This window comes from Nilaparvata lugens, chromosome 1 (assembly GCF_014356525.2).
Source record: "Nilaparvata lugens isolate BPH chromosome 1, ASM1435652v1, whole genome shotgun sequence".
Taxonomy (NCBI): domain Eukaryota; kingdom Metazoa; phylum Arthropoda; class Insecta; order Hemiptera; family Delphacidae; genus Nilaparvata; species Nilaparvata lugens.
In genome coordinates, this window is record NC_052504.1 from 53,244,199 (window position 1) to 53,261,796 (window position 17,598).

Here is a 17,598-nt window from a genome sequence, read left to right on the forward strand (position 1 = left end):
CCACACTAACAAAGTAATTGTTAAAGTCATCTGGATTGAGAGGTGATTCCATTTGAGGTTTCTTTGGGCGATGGGTATTTATAATGTCCCAGGCTGCTTTGCAGTTATTATCAGCAGACATTATAGTCTCTGACGTGTAGTTTCTTTTTGCCATGCCAACCTGAATCCTATACTCTTTTTTTTGTTTTTGGTACTGGTTCAACCAGTAGTTTTTATCTTCAGGTGTCGCTGCTGTCTTGTACTTATGATGAAGCAGTACCACTAGGTTCTTCACCTGGGCTAGAGTTTCATCAAACCATGGCCTATTTGCAGTTTGAGTTCCTCTTCTGCTGTTTCTCGAAACCTTTCTCATGGTCTTTGGGAATACTGTGTTGAAGACATTAACATAACCAGCCAACAGGATATCCAACATGTATTCTTGCTTTGTGAGTCCAAAAACCTCCGTCCAGTTGATGCCCTCAAGCTTCCTGCAAAGAATGGGAATTCTTTCTTCTCTCACCACAATGGAGTAGCTGATGTAGTTGGCCTTCCACGGTTCCTGAGTTTGTTCAGTCTTATGCAAATTTGCTTGAAGAACAACAGCGCTATGATCGGATATGAAGGGATCAACCACTCTGGTAGTATACTCCCAGGAGTTCAAGTTGGTTATCACAGTGTCCAGACAAGCATCACCCCTCGTGGGACAAAGACTTCCAACAAATAGATTGTGACTTCGTAATAGGTTGACAAAGATATCTCTCTCCTTGGATGGAATTTCAAGGTGTACATTGAAGTCACCACCAATGATTATTCTGTCTTGCTGCCTGCTCAAGATGAAGGACAAAAATTCATCGAGAAGCAGTGTGAATCCTTCAAAATCTCCATTTGGTGGATGGTACACTGACACAACAATGATATGATAGTCCACCAGCTCCACCGCTGCAAGCTCCAATGTGCACTCCTTGCAATAATTAGTAACCTCTACTATTTTATATTGCAGTTTCTTATTCAAGTAAATTGCAGCACCCCCATTTTTATGAAGATTCCTGCAGTAGATGCTGGCTAGGCTGATTGTGCCGATATTTCCATAGAAATTTGACTCCTCTTCTTTCAACCAGTGCTCTGTGATGCACATAATGCTGGGCTCCATTTCGTCCACAAAGAGGTCAAGCACATCGAGTTTTGTTCTGAGGCACTGAATGTTTAGAACTATAATGATTACATCCTCTGGTTTTCTTTGCTTGTTTTTGAAAGGTGTCACTATTTCAGTGTTCCCCCTTGCCCCCTCTTGAATAAAAAACGCCTGAGTGTCACATACTTCGGCCATTTTGTGCTGTCCAGGATTGCATCCTTATAGTCAAACTCAACTCCAAGCTTGAAACTGCAGTATGACTCACTTTTAGTATCTAGCTTTTCAACTGTGAAGTTAATTCCAGGAAAATTATTTGTTAGAAAAGTGTCTACATCCTTATCTGTTGTTCCCTTTTTAATTTTACCCAAGTGAAACCATGCTTTTTTTTCGCCTGTCAATGTACAGCTCTGTAATGCATCCAAGCTGGATGAGCATGTCCCAATCAGTAAATTTTTGTCAATAGGTCTTTTTTTGTTAGTTTTAACTGCATTGGCGAAGTTCAATTTATTACCTTTATTATCAAGCTGAGTAGTCCTTTTTGTTTTTTTTGTTACCATTTTCCAGGTAGCTTCGTCATTTTTAGCCTTGTTTGGTGAGTTGCTAAGGCTAAGTTTGCCTGGGTTATCTTGAGTAACACATATATTATCACACACATTTACACATAAATTATCACAGGGGTTATCACAGTTCAAGTTACAACTAATAGCAAGACCAACAGTCTCTTGTTCTTTTGGTATTTCGTCTGTGTTTGAAGGTTTATCTTCAATACTAAAAACAGAGCTGTCATTATTTACACTTATTGTGTTCTTATCTGAAGAAACTGTCATAGCATGCGACCTACCTTCCTTCTCAACGACAATACGGTCGGTCAGTTTATTATTTACATCTTTCACTATTTGGCCTGCAATTTGAATTGAAGTAGGCCTACTACTGTCACTACCCTTTTCAAGTTTTCTAACTCTACCGCTTAAAGATGCGAGATTAGCACTTAACTCTCCAATAACATCGAGAATTTCACTAAGAGTTTCATTTTCGAATACTTTTCCGTGATTTTTTATGTCCTTTTTATTGACACTTAAGTTACGATCTTCCAGATCGTGTGTTTTCAGGATGTTGGTCACCCTAACCTTACACTTTGAGCAGTACCAAACAAAACCATCACTAAGACCCTGAATCTTGCGGTATTCTGTGTAAGAAATTTTTAAACAGCCGATATGATGCCAATTTTCACAAAATCCCTCACAAAAAAGAGCCTTTTCCGAATCTAAAACTAGATTTTTGCACACTCCACAGCATGAATCCTGCAGTTCGTCGGCCGGTGCCATCTCGATCTCCTAGGTGTCAGGGCTACCTGATGGGCAATTGACTATATAGCTTCCCGAATCAGAATAAGCACAATTGACATAAACGCTCTATACCATGGGATATCTACTTACGCTATTGTTTCTCTATGCTAGTATTTTCTTGCTATAGGTTCTACCAAATTCTTCATAGAAATAGAATTCTTCATTGATAACACTGAAGTGCTCAGTTTTTATTTTGTATCCGCGCCAGTAGCCCTGGACGGATTTGGCCTGGCTCGGCTCGGAAGAAAATCGCCTACGCACTCACGGATTTTGCCCGAGCCGAGCCGAGCCGAGCCAGGCCAAATCCGTAGGTGTGTAGGGCCCTTTAAAGGTAAAAGGTTAGGCTAGATGTTAAATTTTTGCTTTTAAATGGTAACGTGCTGGTCCTGGTATTATTCAAAATGTATTGATAATTTTACATAATTAATACACAAAACGAAAACTTAGGAGTTCTATCAAAAATAGAAAACCATGTCTTACAGCCAAAATCCAAATTTTCCATCGTAATAACGTTTGAGGCCAAACCGATCAAATCAATACTTTGGATCACAATGTTATACCAGGGTTTTTGTAGGAATCTTTAGGGATCTTCCGGAGTCAGCAGATTGTGAGTGATGTGGAATGCAAACGTTCCACTATATTACCGATGAGTGCCCACTATATAGGTTGCCAACTGGGGCTGCAGGTCTCCTCATTCTTAGTCCAGATGCTCTCCAGTGGCTGAGTGACCTGGAAGTACCGATCTAAAAGCTATTCAACTGGCAAGCATATAATTTTTATTTTTCTTGACGACTATTTTCTAGTGAGCATTGTGCTGTTTTCCCCCCGATCATACGAATATTTTTGTTCTATCAGAATCACCCCTTATATTTAAGGATTCTCTAGTGGGGGGGGGCTCTTATAAGGTTACTTCAAGGATCAAAATTTCAAACACTCACTCATAACTTTGATACAATGATTGGATTTTCTCGTAACACATCTCTTCAAGCTCGTCTCTTCTCAGCTCGTCAAGGCGGTCCAAAATCTAGTATCATAATGTAGAATTTGATAGAAAAATGGAATATTCTTAATTTTATACTAAAAAAAATGGCTATTCTCCATATTCAAAGCTGCGATTCTTGTGAAACACATCACATGAAAAATTCAAAATGTAGTGAAGGTTGTGAGAATTCTTCCCTTTTTTCACATTCAAAAATTACAGCCGGTTGAAAAAGTGGAGATTTTTATTTTTTTCTTATAAAATATTTTAATAACTTTCAGTTGTGTTATTTTCGGTCATTCTTGGTAAATTCAATAACTCAATTTAATCAACAATTTAGCCTACATTCTTCACGAAATTTTTTTTTCGATCAAAAGTAACACGAAGAAGTCATCCTCAAAATTTCATGAATTTATCTCTCACCGAATTTGAAATTATCTGTCTCAAAAAATCAAACTTTTGGCGCTCATATCTCAAAAAGTAATGATCGGAAAAAATTTTGTCCTGAGAAAACTTTGATAGCTTGGTATACAATTCAAAAAAAGTTTTTTCAGTCTTTTGCACAGCCTTTCTTATAAAAACAATAACATCTAGTCGCATTTACTTTTTGTAAATCAGAAAGCAAGTGATTACAAACGTCTAACCTTTAATAACTTTTCTTTTTCAGAATGAAGCTCAAGGATTCAACTAGTCGTGATATTCTGACCAAGTTTCATCATAGAAGAGTTGATGTTACTTATAGTGCAGATGCTGACTTCACACATATCAACATAGAAGGTAAACGTTCAAGTAATTGAAAATTACAATTACTTAGAGACACTTAACTTCATTTTTTGTAATTATCCAGAACGGACGCATCAGGTATTTTTCACTTTTTTTACTAATTTTTTTCAACCACATCCAAAAAGTCTTTTAAAACGAATGTCAGTTCATTGTTCAACACTCAAAACTCCAATGCAAAAGGAAAAGCTAATCTCGCCAAACCAATCCTAACCAAATCCTACTTGTGCGTAACCTACTATTTATAGTAAACACAAATTGGAGAGGCGGGTGATGGTGGCACCATCTATGAGTGAAATTGGTAAATTTCAAGCTTTAAATTGCATATGTTATTCTAAATAGAAGAGATGTGTCAATCATATAAAAAATTTATAATCAGGTTTTATTTATGTTTTAGAGAAACACAAACAAATACTCGTCACTTCTCCAATTACAACGGTTCAGTGAAGGCTTGAATTGGTGCTACCCTTTTCTTATTTTACTTTCCTTGCCCTATTACCGTAGGTAAGGAAAGTATTGCTTTCAGAAAAAATTAAGGTACCCCAATTTCTAAATTTCTATACGTTTCAAGGTCCCCTGAGTCCGAAAAAGTGGATTTTGGGTATTGGTCTGTATGTGTGCGTGTGTGTGTGTTATGAAAAGTTTAATTCTTATATGAAAGTGAAATATTATCTAAATGACATTAAACTTATACCAAAAGACTAAAGATGATGATCAAAGTGACCTCCGTTGTTCTTAATGCATATGTTCAGACGTCTTCTCATAGATTGTCGGACCCGTTCAAATATTCCAGGAGTCTGCTTATCATTCCAATTCCATTCAAAATCCTTAATCGGAGTTCTTCAATTGTATCAATCGGAGTATTGTATACTAATGTTTTCAAGTGTCCCTAAAGATAAAAATCCAAAGGATTCAAGTGTGGTGACCTAGCTGGCCATGGTACTAGCACACCTTGGCCTATCCATTGATTTGGATACCTGTTATTCAGGTGTTCGTGTTCACAAACAGCAACACTGAAGTGTGCTGGAGCTCCATCATGCATAAACCAAATGTATTGGCGCAACTGAAGAGGTACATCTTCAAGTAAGATAAATAGCTCCTCTCTCAAAAAGTTCAAGTAGATTATGCCATTAAACCTGGGAGAAGGCTCGAACAGAAGTAGATGATCTCCTATGATTCCTGCCCAAATGTTTACTGAAAACTGATGTCGTGGACGATTAGGATTGATGGCATGAGGATTCTCAGCTGCCCAAATATGTTGGTTGTGAACGTTAACGATAGCTGTTCTTGTAAAGTGTGCCTCGTCGGTAAATAAAACGGTTGTTTAAAAGTTTGGGTTAACAAATTTTTCTAAAAACCATCGGCAAATACCAGCACGGGGAATACAGTCTCGTAGCAATAGAGTATGAACTTTCTGGAGGTGGTATGGATGTAATTGTTGCTCTTTTAGTATCCTCCAAATAATAGATTGATTGACATTAAACTGCACTAACAATTCTCTCGTGCTCTTCTCTGGATCTTCATAAATTTCATTAAGAACATGTTCCTTCAACTCAACAGTCCTTGTGGATCGGGGTCTGCCTGTATAAATGTGCTCTTTGGATATCAAAAAGCATGTTTCAGACAGACGTTGATGAATAGTGGCAAAAAACCTCGAACTTGGTCATACTCGGTTAGGAAAGTTTTCTTGATACAAACGTCTTGCTTCACTTATATTACTGTGTCCCATTCCATACATTAAATGCACGTCAACTAATTCGGAGTATGAATAATGTCTAAAGTTACCTGCCCTTTTTTAACAAGTTAACACTCAACACAAAAAAGCAAAGTGAAATGGTTACAAATAACTGGTTAATAGATTAAACAAAAAACACAGCGCGATTACAGTATATTTTATTCAACTTTCATTGAAATTTAGTTTACACAGCTTACATAATTCTTTTCAGAATTAAATTCTCTATAATGTTTATCAAAAAATTATTTGCTTACTGGTCATTAATGAAAGTTATTGGGAATCAAACTTGGAAGTCTGTGTTTTTCTACTTGGATTTTTTGCATATATTTCAACTTTTTTCTCAAAAACTACTCACACTACAGCTTCCAGACTAGTTTTATTAAATTTTTCAGATATTTTTCCATATGAATCCAGCATAAGTTTTTCAAAAACTAGTCCCCAAACAATTCAGCATCGTTGTATTTCACCAGAGGAACTGAATTCCGGGCGAAATCTTTCACCCTATATAGCTCGCTAATGAAGCGTTTATGGATATATGTTTATAAGAACTTTTTTCTTATTTTCACCTCTACTATCACGTATTAAATTATTTTACCATAATTAAGAATCACCCTGTACATCTTGCCTCTGCAAGAAGTTGAGAAAAATAATATTCAAGTTCAAAATGCTGAGAAAAATTATAGACGAGAAATGCATGAAGATGTTCTACTATTCCTTAGTTCAGTCTTTGCTTACCTATGGAATTGTAGAATGGGGAGGAACAAACTACGTTCACCTCGACCCCCTTATGAAAGTGCAAAAACTAATAATTAAAATAATCAAGCAGAAGCCACCTCGTTATCCATCAGACCAGCTATACAATGAGTTTGGTGTAATGGACGCAAGACAACTCTACTCCCTAGAAATTATTTGCAGACTGCACAAGAACCCAGAAAGCTTTCAAAACAAACCACTGTCATAACACAAGAAATAGAAGCCTACTTATCACGAACGTGGCAAGGAAGGCAACATACCAACGACACTTAAACCACCTAGCACCAAAACTCCACAATTTACTTCCTGTACACATCAAGATAATAGAAAACTCAAGAAAATGTAAATGCGCCGTTAAAAACTGGATCACAACAACTGGAAGACATAATATAGAAAACATAATTTCGAACATTGTGTGAGTTCACTTACCCAATGTATTTGCTCCCCCACTCTAACTTTAATTGTATTACTACTACACCTGCTCTAGAACATGGGTTTTCCATAGTTGAGTAGGTTAATTCCCTAAAAAGTAATTTATTTATATTTGTAGTAAATTTCATTTATTGTATTTTTGAATATTATGTACATTTTATTGATTAGATTGTTTATTTGTATATTAATGGAAATAAAATTTATTTGTATTGTATTTGCGTTCCATTCCATTATTTTTAGTGAATGAATCATTTGAACTGCAGTTCACTTTGTTGTAACTTCTGAAATTTAGACTGTAGTGAGGTGATTATTTTGTTCTTGTCTATCCAATTTTGCCAAGGTGAGCTGCAAAATATTAGTGGTGTCTCCTACTTCACATTTTTGGCTCTCCCAATTTTGGTATATTTTCTTTTGAGACAATCTGGGCGGAAGTTAATTTCTTAACCGCACTTTCATTGTTTGGATTGTGGGTTTGTGTATGTTCTGTGATTTTTGGTGGAATATTCTTCACTGTAAAATATTTTTTGTTTTATGGGAGCTCCTAATCTTTCGCAGTTCGATTGCGACAGTGCAACCTCAATAGCTGGCTTTATGTGCTTACCCGCAATGAATAGGCCTACATTTTGGTAAAGAATCACAGGGTTTTGCACAGTCCCTTGTTTGATATTTACCTGCACACTTTACACACCTCGGCTCCTTGATACAGTATTTTTGTGTGTGACCGTATGCTTGGCATCGTTTGCATTGCGGTATCAGGTTGGCCTTCTTCAGTGCTTCCACTTCCACTTTGCAACCAAGTATACTTTTAAGTTCAAAAACTTGTTTTATATTCTCCTCCGTGCTGAATGAGACTATGAACATATCTAATGGCTCTCTTGTCTTCCACTTTAGCTTATTTACAACTTCTAGAACTTTCAATCCTCGTATCTTCAAATCTTCCAGTATCATGTCTGTACTAAAAGTGATGAAGTTTTTCAATCATTACTCTTATTGGTCTCGACTGCTTATCCTCATAGGAGTGCCAGTTAAATCCGTCATTTATCAGCTCTCTGGTAACATTCCGATAAGTTTCTGAGTCGACAGCATTTATTTTGAACGTTTCTCCACTTAAGAGTTTTATTCTAAATTTGTCAGCTGGCGACACTTTTTTCCAACTCTAAAAGTAATGTTTGGACTGAAAATTGGACTTAAATTCAAAAGTGTATGGAACATAACCTACTTTTTGGACTACCGTATTTATAGTGTATACATCAAAATTTGGGGAAGAAACAGTTTTGTGCTGTGCCTGTTGACACTTGCCCAATCATTTAAAAGAATTGTGCTCTGTGTATCAATAAATGAATATAAACAATGCTTTTATGCTTCTATGCTTTTGTACTCCAGAGCGAAGCTCGGTGACCCAATATTGTATCTTGAATCTAAAAACATACCGGCCTGCCACCAAGATATAGTAGCCACTAGTGCTTATATGAAAAAAAATCTGCTGTTGGGCAAAAAAAGCTAAAAACTAGTGCTTGTAATTTTATTACATAGCATTCCTAAATAATTTAAACTACTCACTAGACTAATACATTTTTATTGTGAGTAAAGGCCGGTCCAGACGCTCAAGTCTTTTTGCTTTAGCAATAGTCGGAACATGGAAGTCATTGTGTGTGGACGGTAAAACGGATGGGTCGTCAAGCTTAAAAAGTATCGGCCTGGAATCTTTCTCCAGTCGATCGTCCGTATTTTGCCTATCCTCCAAAACCTAAATCGCGTAAAAATGGAGATAGAAAAATTGTGATTTCAGATTCGGATTCAGCACCCTCAAATTAATAAAATGCCTCGCAAATACTTGAAAATAAGAAAGTTTTCTCTCAATTGGTTAAAACGCCATTTAATCCTTTTTATTTATTTTCTTGATTCTCATGATACTCTCAGAATTTGATGTTGATATTTTATGATATACTTTAATGATATATTAAGATGTACTATATTGTTGATATTGGGGCCTTATATTGTTGGATGGGGCCTTTAGAGGGATGGCAGGAGGCGAGGGGTTTCTGGTATACAAAATGGAGGAGGGGGCTTCTGGATCGTTCTAGTGAGTTCCAGTTATGGTGAGGGGAACCATTGAATGACCAATACTTCTGGAGAGTTCTGTAACACTGTATTCTCCACCTTCTAGATTTTCCTGCCCAGCCTATTAATAGAATGGTGCGTGTTGCAGTCGGGTGTTAGTTTACAAACTACAGTGGTATTGTTGCTTGTTTCTTCTCTTATCGTGACAGACAGACTTGTGATAAAGTGCTAACAGACTTTTGTAGTAGCTTATACAGTTTATTATAAAACTTGTTCAACTTGTTTATTTGTTTTGAATATTCTAATTGGCAATAAATGAAATTGAAATTGAATCATTCCTGGTGACAGTTATTGATATTAGTTAATGTAAGCTTGTGTAATTCAGTGTGAAATATAAGTGATAAATCTAATTATAACACAATATCAGTGTTATAAGTAATAAATCTAATCAGCATAAATCACCTAAAGTGTTTTATTAGTGTAAAAACCCGTAACATTGGTGTCAGAAGTAGGATATTGTTCTTTAGGCAATCTTATTCATAGCCGTAACAATAACCCATAAAAAACCATAATAACCCATATGATAAACCTGTAACAATATCAAGAATACTATCTACAAAATTTCAATCCATTTACAATCACTGTGTCTCGAGATATGTCATGTAAACAAAGCCATTTAGCAATTAGCAGTAATATTATTATCTGTCATTATCTTGTTAAATTCTAAAAAGTAGCATAATCAGAAGAAAAATTAATATAGCATTATCCTGTTGAATCAGCAAAAAATATGATATAATTATTACCTATCAACCGGATATATGCCAACCTATATATCAACTGGACATTCTCAAAGCAATACAGCATGAGATAATTTTTGTCTTTTCAACAGCCAGTCCCTTCTCCAACGTGAACGATGAACTCCACCTTTCTTCCTATTTTTCACACACACAACAAGAGTGGCCAAGAGTACCAGCTCTTCCATAGTTGATGACGATCTGAACTTGTGAGAACAAAAAAAGGAAAACGGACCGACAAAAAGTTGGATGCGTGTAGACGCATTTTTGCATCCTCCTTTTGCTTGAGTGGAAAAGACTGACGATAAACTTGAGCGTCTTGATATTATAACCACGAATATTAAAACAGCTATTAACCGTGGACAATGGGTTATTTTTTATTTATGAAAATTAGTTTATTTTAAGCCTATTTCAATAGATAATGAATCAGAAGCTAGAAATCGTTGATAAAATTTTTATTTCAACGTCATTAAGTCAAACATTTCGCCAAAAATTGACTAGTTTTTAATTGAAAAAACTACTATATTTAAAAAAAAAATGGTACTGATCTCATAGGTTCACTAGTTCATTGAATACTCTTCACATTCATCAGAAATTCAATTGTTTTAGTTCCAAATTCAATCGTAATTACTCGACTCTCTGAAGATTCTTCTACACAGGCCATCATTTAAAAATATTAAAAACGGTTACAAGTCTCTTGTGTGAAGGAATTTCCAAATACTGTATGAGGCAATATGAGTACAACTTTATATAAATATACAATTCAACACAGTGTGATGTATAACTCTTCTGTTTTCAGAATGGACCGCGGTGACCTAAATAGTCATGATATTCATGCTTATGGCAGATTCTATCCTGTAAGAGTTGATGCTGCTTCAGTGAACGCTTTGGATTTTCCACCATTACTGAGCTTGAAGGTGAGAGCATCACTGAATAATAAATGAATTCTCATATAAAATTTTAGTGTATCAAAATAATAGGTCTAAGAAAAATATCTTTTAGTTTTTATGCTTATTGAATATGCTAGATGAAATTATGTAAATACGTTCTGCACATTCGTTTTATTGCCTTGTAACACCATGAAAACATTGTGGGAGGGGGAGCCCCTAGTAGTCGGTGTCACATGCTATTTTAGAAGCTATATCATTTATCAGTGATTGTGAGTGTGAGAAAAATAATATTCTTCCTTTAACAAATATCTTTCCATAATGAAAAAATTGTTGGAATAGTTATTTCTGCAACTAGTGCGCAAAGTAATAGTTTGCTGCATGAAATGTTTACCCATGAGCCTACGGCTCGTGCAGAATGTGTTTTGAGTGCAGCAGAGGAACTTTGCGCACTTATTTCACATTTTCCAGTTACAATCGAATATGAAAAGTGAAAAATTGTGGGTAAAATGTGCTGAAATCCATCAAATGTTTGTCTGTAATTTTGTTATTAATAACAACCTCAATTTATTTAAAAAATAATCAATTGAATTCATAATCAATAATTTATTTCAATCAACAATCAAATAAATTGAATTAATTTGAAAATTTCAATAAATTTTAATTTATTAATAATTTATGAACCTTTCAATTTATAAATAGAAAAAATATTATTTGTAATAATTTATATTCAATAATATTTAAATATTTCAATATAAATATTTATTAATTAATAATTCAACCAATTACTAATTAATTTAAAACATCCATTTTGTAAAAATTACATGAATGATTTTTTATTAGAATGATGGTGAGATGATAGATGAATCGAATTCACAACAGAAGTGGCTGTACGTCGCGAGACAGAAGATTTAGGGTCGTTTGCACAGTGACAGTTTAAACTAAATTTCATTTTAAACTGGATTAAATCCGTATCAAGTCTAGTTTGTTATAGTGTGTTTCATTTTGAGTTTAAGCCACCAGCTGATTAAATCGAGTTTAAGATTGAGACTGTGCAAACGGCCCTTAATGACTCATAGTGTAGGAAATGCAGTTCTAAGCATGCGCTAGTTCTAGAAATCTCTGGCCGTGTGATCAAATAGAAGCAGGCCATACCGGCTTCGCAATCTCTGAAGTAGTACCGCTATGGTGGTCAACGGAAATCACTCAACAAGAGGTACTGGTCTACTGCTACTGCCAAGGCAACGAACTCTGTGTGGCCTGGTCCTACTTGACAACACGGCAAGGGATTTCTAGAACTTAGGTACCGCAGTTGAGAGCTCGGTGTGGCACCGCCATGAATGTTCAATGCCTGTATGATCAATAGCTGGCTAAAGATCATTTAAATTTACTCACTATTCAAATTAGATTCAATTGTTAAAACAATTGAAAAATGTCACAACAACGTCAAAGTCACATAACACCAATAAAAAGAAATTATAAAAAATGAAAATAAATGGTACATGAAATGAACCATTGAATGATTGAGCATACATCATTAAGAAAATAACTAACATTTAAATAGAAAGTTTGTATGACAAAGGTTGAATCAAATAAAAAAAACAGAGAGATTAAAACCTATATTGGAAACAATTTCACTTGTTGAGAGACAATATGTCTCTGTGAGTGAAAACTGAGATGAAGGCAATGTGGAGTTGTCTCCTGAAACTGCAGAGGATGGTTGTAATCTAGGAAATTTCAAAGAAAATCTACGTTTCAGAGTTGTAGCAGGATACAAGACCCTTGCTAATCATTTGAAAAATGTTGGGTCACGAGCAACTTATATAAACAAGAAAACTCCAAATATTATAATTGAATGTATTGGTAAAGAGGTAACTGCTAAAATAATACAACGCCTGGATATAAATGTATTATACAGTATAATGTTGGGTGAGACAACCGGTGCCACCCATATTTTACAATGCTTAATATCACGATACATCGATGAAGAGAATGTTAGAGAATACTTTATAAGCTCCACTGATACATACAAAGCAATTCAGAACTTCGAAGACACTGAAGAAGAGGGTGAACTGAATAAAGAACAAAAACTAACAAGGAAAAACCTGGGAGTAATAGTACTGAACCAGCTGAAGAACTCTCGACTTGGAAGACTGTGTAGGAATTGGCGCAGTTGGCTGCAGTGTCATGGTATCTGAGATTGCTGGTGCAGGGCATAAATTCAAAAATAAGCAAAAAATTCAATAAGATGCCCCCCATGTAACAATAATGCCCTCAACCTGTCCCTCAAAATCAACTCGTGTTGAAAGTGTTAGAATTGCCATTGGTTTGATGAAAGAACCTATTCAATTTCTAGGGCCTCTGCAAAGAGTAATCTTGGTTCAAAAAATGAACTCAGAGGACAATGAGCTGTAGCCTACTAAGTGAGACGAGATGGGTTGAGAGGCACACATTAAGGTGCGTACAGACTTTCGCTCTGCTCCACAATCGAACGTCACTCGAGCTGATCGATTGATGATTGACCGGGGAGCAAGAGTGGAACGCGAGAAGAGCTAACATCTCCCGTAACGTTCATGATCGGAGCGATTGCGGTGCGCACGTGGAGCGAGTGCGGGCGTGTTGGAGGCGCGTATATCCGTACGCACCTTAAGATTCACAGTTCCGCACCAGCCTTGAAAAAATGTTCAAATTTAATTTCTAACTATAATTTCCAAATGGAATGAACTGGTATCTACTCACAAAGCTGATTCTCTTATTTATGCATTATGTGAAAGTGAATTGATGGTTAGTCTGGTAAGTTTAAGTGACATTCTTCCTCTAACCTCACCTCTTAGTTGATGCCTTAGAAAAGAAACAGTAAATTCAGATCTAGCCATAATTTATGTTCAAACTACTACTACTACTATCAAATCTTTAGAAGAGAAGAGAGAAATCTGAATTAGAGTTTATGAGTGTATATGAGGATTGTACAAAACTAGCACATGATCTCGGGATAAATATTCAAATGCCCAGGATTGCATGCCGTCAGAAGAATAGATTAAATCCACCTGTAACTGAGATTGATTCTTATTACCGAGTATCTATCTACATTCCCCTTATATAGTCAATATTTGAAGATATTAAATTATGATTCTCACAAAAATCATTCAAATCTATTATATGGCCTCCAGAATGTAATACCAGTTATATCATTAGGTTCCCAAACATTAAGATCTCAACAAGAACTTGCAACTTTGTCTTCGAGATTTTTAAGTCTGTTGAACTTTAAAGAAATCTAGCACAGCAACAGATAATGAGAAAATTTTAAAATGGGAAAACATTTGGCAGGAAAACACTAATGTACCTGTAAATTCTTGTGACAGCTCTAGTAAATATGACAAGGACGTTTTTCCTATCATAAATTTGCTTCTCCATGTGTTGACTGTGCTCCCAGCAAGAGTAGCTAGTGCTGAGAGAGATCATTCTCTACTTTTAGCCCAGTCAACGAAATGTTATAGAGGGAAAAGTTTGGAAGACAATTTTTGACCCTGCAGTTCTGTTTAGGGTAGTGAGTAGGTAAACATATCAAAAGTCCCTACCCATACCCCCTGTGCTAAGGGGGTGGGGGTGGTTCAAAGGTACCATTTTTTGGTTTCTCACATATAACTCGAAAATTATGCATTTTACAGACAAAAATGATTCCAGACCTGCTAAAATAGCAAAAACCAAAGCAGAAAAGATAATGATCAAAGAAAACATCAAAGACGTATACAAACAAAAAGAAATGCTCAACTCCAAACTTTTGTAACTACACCTAGAAATCTCTAACACATATGGACATGACTTCTTCCAAGAATTAGCCATCACAACCCGTCACTGGATTAAACAAAAAACCAAAAAAATAGAAGAGACACACAATAAGAAAATTGCTAACCTAACCCCTCCACACTCAATCATAGAATCCAACCATGAATTCTACAAAAGAACTGTAAACCTAACAAATACAGAATTCACAAAGAAAGAACTTTATATTCTTGATAAAGGCCTCAAACACAACCTATCCTACACATACAATAATGGCACATTGAAACAAATAGTTATTGAAACAGAGACATCCATACATCATACTGAACCACAAATTCAAGATGGACTAAGACATGAAACATTAAAAGTAATCAAAAGCATCAAAACACAAACCAAAAACTCCCTCAACAATGAAGCCCAAATAATAAGAGATGTACAGAATAAAGCAAATGATAACAACTTGAAATTTGTCAAAGCAGATAAGGGGAACACCACCGTAAACATAAACAAAAAAGACCTTGACCAAAAAACCATGGAATTCATTATTAAAAACAACATAAAACAACTCAAATCAGTCCCAACAAACGAATACCACGTAACCATAAAGAAAACAATCAACAATGCAAAACATTTAATATCAGCAGCAGAAAAAAGAACACTCAAACAAATCCACCCATCAGCACCGACCCTACAAACACTTCCAAAATTGCATAAACCCAACATTCCCATCCGACCCATAGTAAACTACCGCGAAGCACCAGCCTACAAACTTGCAAAACACCTAGACCATACACTTAGAAAATTAATTGATCTAAACAACAAGACACACCTCAAAAACAGTGATGAACTTATCTCAAAACTGAAAGACACTCACATTCCGTTCAACTCAACCCTAGCATCCTTTGATATAACAAACATGTACACCAACATTCCAATCGATGAAACTATATCCATAATCAGAGACCTCCCTACAAAAAGTAGCTTACCAATAGAAAAAACTAATGAAAGTATTGAAATCCTGCAGACAATAACCAAACAAAACTATTTCACCTATGACAGCAAGTTCTATCTACAATATGAAGGTTTACCCATGGGGTCACCAATTAGTAGTTTACTTGCAGAAATATATGTTTAAAACTTTGAAAACAAACACATCCTCAATAGTGAAATATCAAAGAAGATAGCTTTCTGGTATAGATACGTAGATGATATCATAATTCTCTGCAAGGGAAACCAGAGACAATGTGAAGTTCTCCGCAAACACATCAACAAAATCAACAACAAAATACAATTCACTTCTGAGTATGAACAAAATAACTCCATAAACTTCCTCGACCTATCAATCACAAAAAATCCAGACCAAAAACTCAGCTTTAACATTTACAGGAAACCAACCACAACAGAAACCCTAGTCCACAACTCCTACAACCACCCAACACAGCACAAACATGCAGCATTCAGATCCATGCTCCATAGACTCAACAAAATACCCTTATCACCAGAAAACTACAAAAATGAGCTCAACACAATAAAATACCTAGCACAGAGTAATGGATATGACTCAAACATAATAGACAAACTAAACCAAAAAACAAAAGCAAAAAACCAATCCAACAAATGAGAGAAAACACTTCATAACACTAACATTTATCAATAGTCAATCCAATAAAATTGCCAGAATATTTAAAAAAGCAGGCTACAAGGTGGCTTTCAAAACTAAAAATAAGCTAATGGTTACCCTCACCCCCAAAACCACCGATAACACCGACAAACACAACCTCCCTGGGGTATATAAACTAAAATGTAACGATTGTGAAAAATTCTATATTGACAGAAGTGGACGATCATTCAAACAAAGATTTAAAGAACATATCAACGCACTGAACACCAAAACAGAATCAGCTTATGCAACACATTTGAATGAAACCGGGCACTCCTACACAAGCATAGATACCAACCTCACAATACTGAAAGTAAAAAGAAATGGACATGAATTAAATACAGCAGACCAGTTTGAAATTTATAAAGCCACCATCCTCCTAGACAGTAACAACATAGGTACTAAATGAACAGCTGAATTTCAAATCCAACAAACTTTTTGATCACAATGTGATATGTGATAATGTCATAATAAACACCACAAATCTTCCTGTCAAAACATTTTTGTCATACTTACTCATTTGCAGCTGTTTTCCATGCATCAAATCAAGCCTGTAAACAGCTGTTTTAAGAAAAAGAAAACATGAGATTTTCATTACAGCATACTATACTGTAAAGAGATGATTTTATGTAGTATACTGTAATGAGAATCATATGTTTATTTGTTCTACAATCAGCTGTTTACCGGCTTGATTTCATGGATGTAAAACAGCTGAAATCGAATGACTATGACAAAAAGTACTATTCCGGTATGCACTGTTGAAAATGATCGCTATACGGTCGAAAGTGCTTCAGTCAGTAAGTAAAAGTTTTTAATTATTTACTTAATAAATTGACTGCATGTCGTGTTCAAATACATAAAAAAGTGTATTAAAACAAAGCAGCTCGGAATGGATCAAGAAACCATCACCGTTATTTTGTTATTGAATTCTACCCAGCTTTATCATTTGTTCAACTCTGTTAACCCTATTAACGAATTCTCACAAATTAATTATTATTTATTATACTGAATGATTTATTATTCACAAATTATCGACCTCTTTAATCACCAATTATTATTAGGCCTACCCTAGTCAGAAAAATTGTTAAATGATTACAAAAATATTGTTATTTTTTTAGGAAAACAGTATAATTTTAATAGAATATAAATTTCTTCTCTTCTACTTAAATTCAAGGTTTAGGCTATAACGCCTGGTCAGACTCACAAACGCTAGTAATATCCTATCAGTTTTATCATTTCGGCTGTTATAAGATTTTCAATGTAAAGTAAAAATATAA

The 17,598-nt window shown here is 35.3% G+C and overlaps 1 protein-coding gene across 2 annotated transcripts in view; it reads left to right on the forward strand.

Moving 5' to 3' along the window:
- LOC111049351 (protein charybde) overlaps positions 1-17,598 on the forward strand; it is a 56,466-nt gene that overhangs the window by 3,682 nt on the left and 35,186 nt on the right. The window contains exons 2-3 of one of the 2 annotated variants that reach the window (XM_039436507.1): positions 4,104-4,213; positions 10,791-10,908. The gene's annotated coding sequence lies outside the window, so the exon portion shown is untranslated. Of the gene's footprint in view, positions 1-4,103; positions 4,214-10,790; positions 10,909-17,034; positions 17,119-17,598 lie in introns of those variants that run through there. The other variant, XM_022335396.2, reaches the window with a different exon arrangement.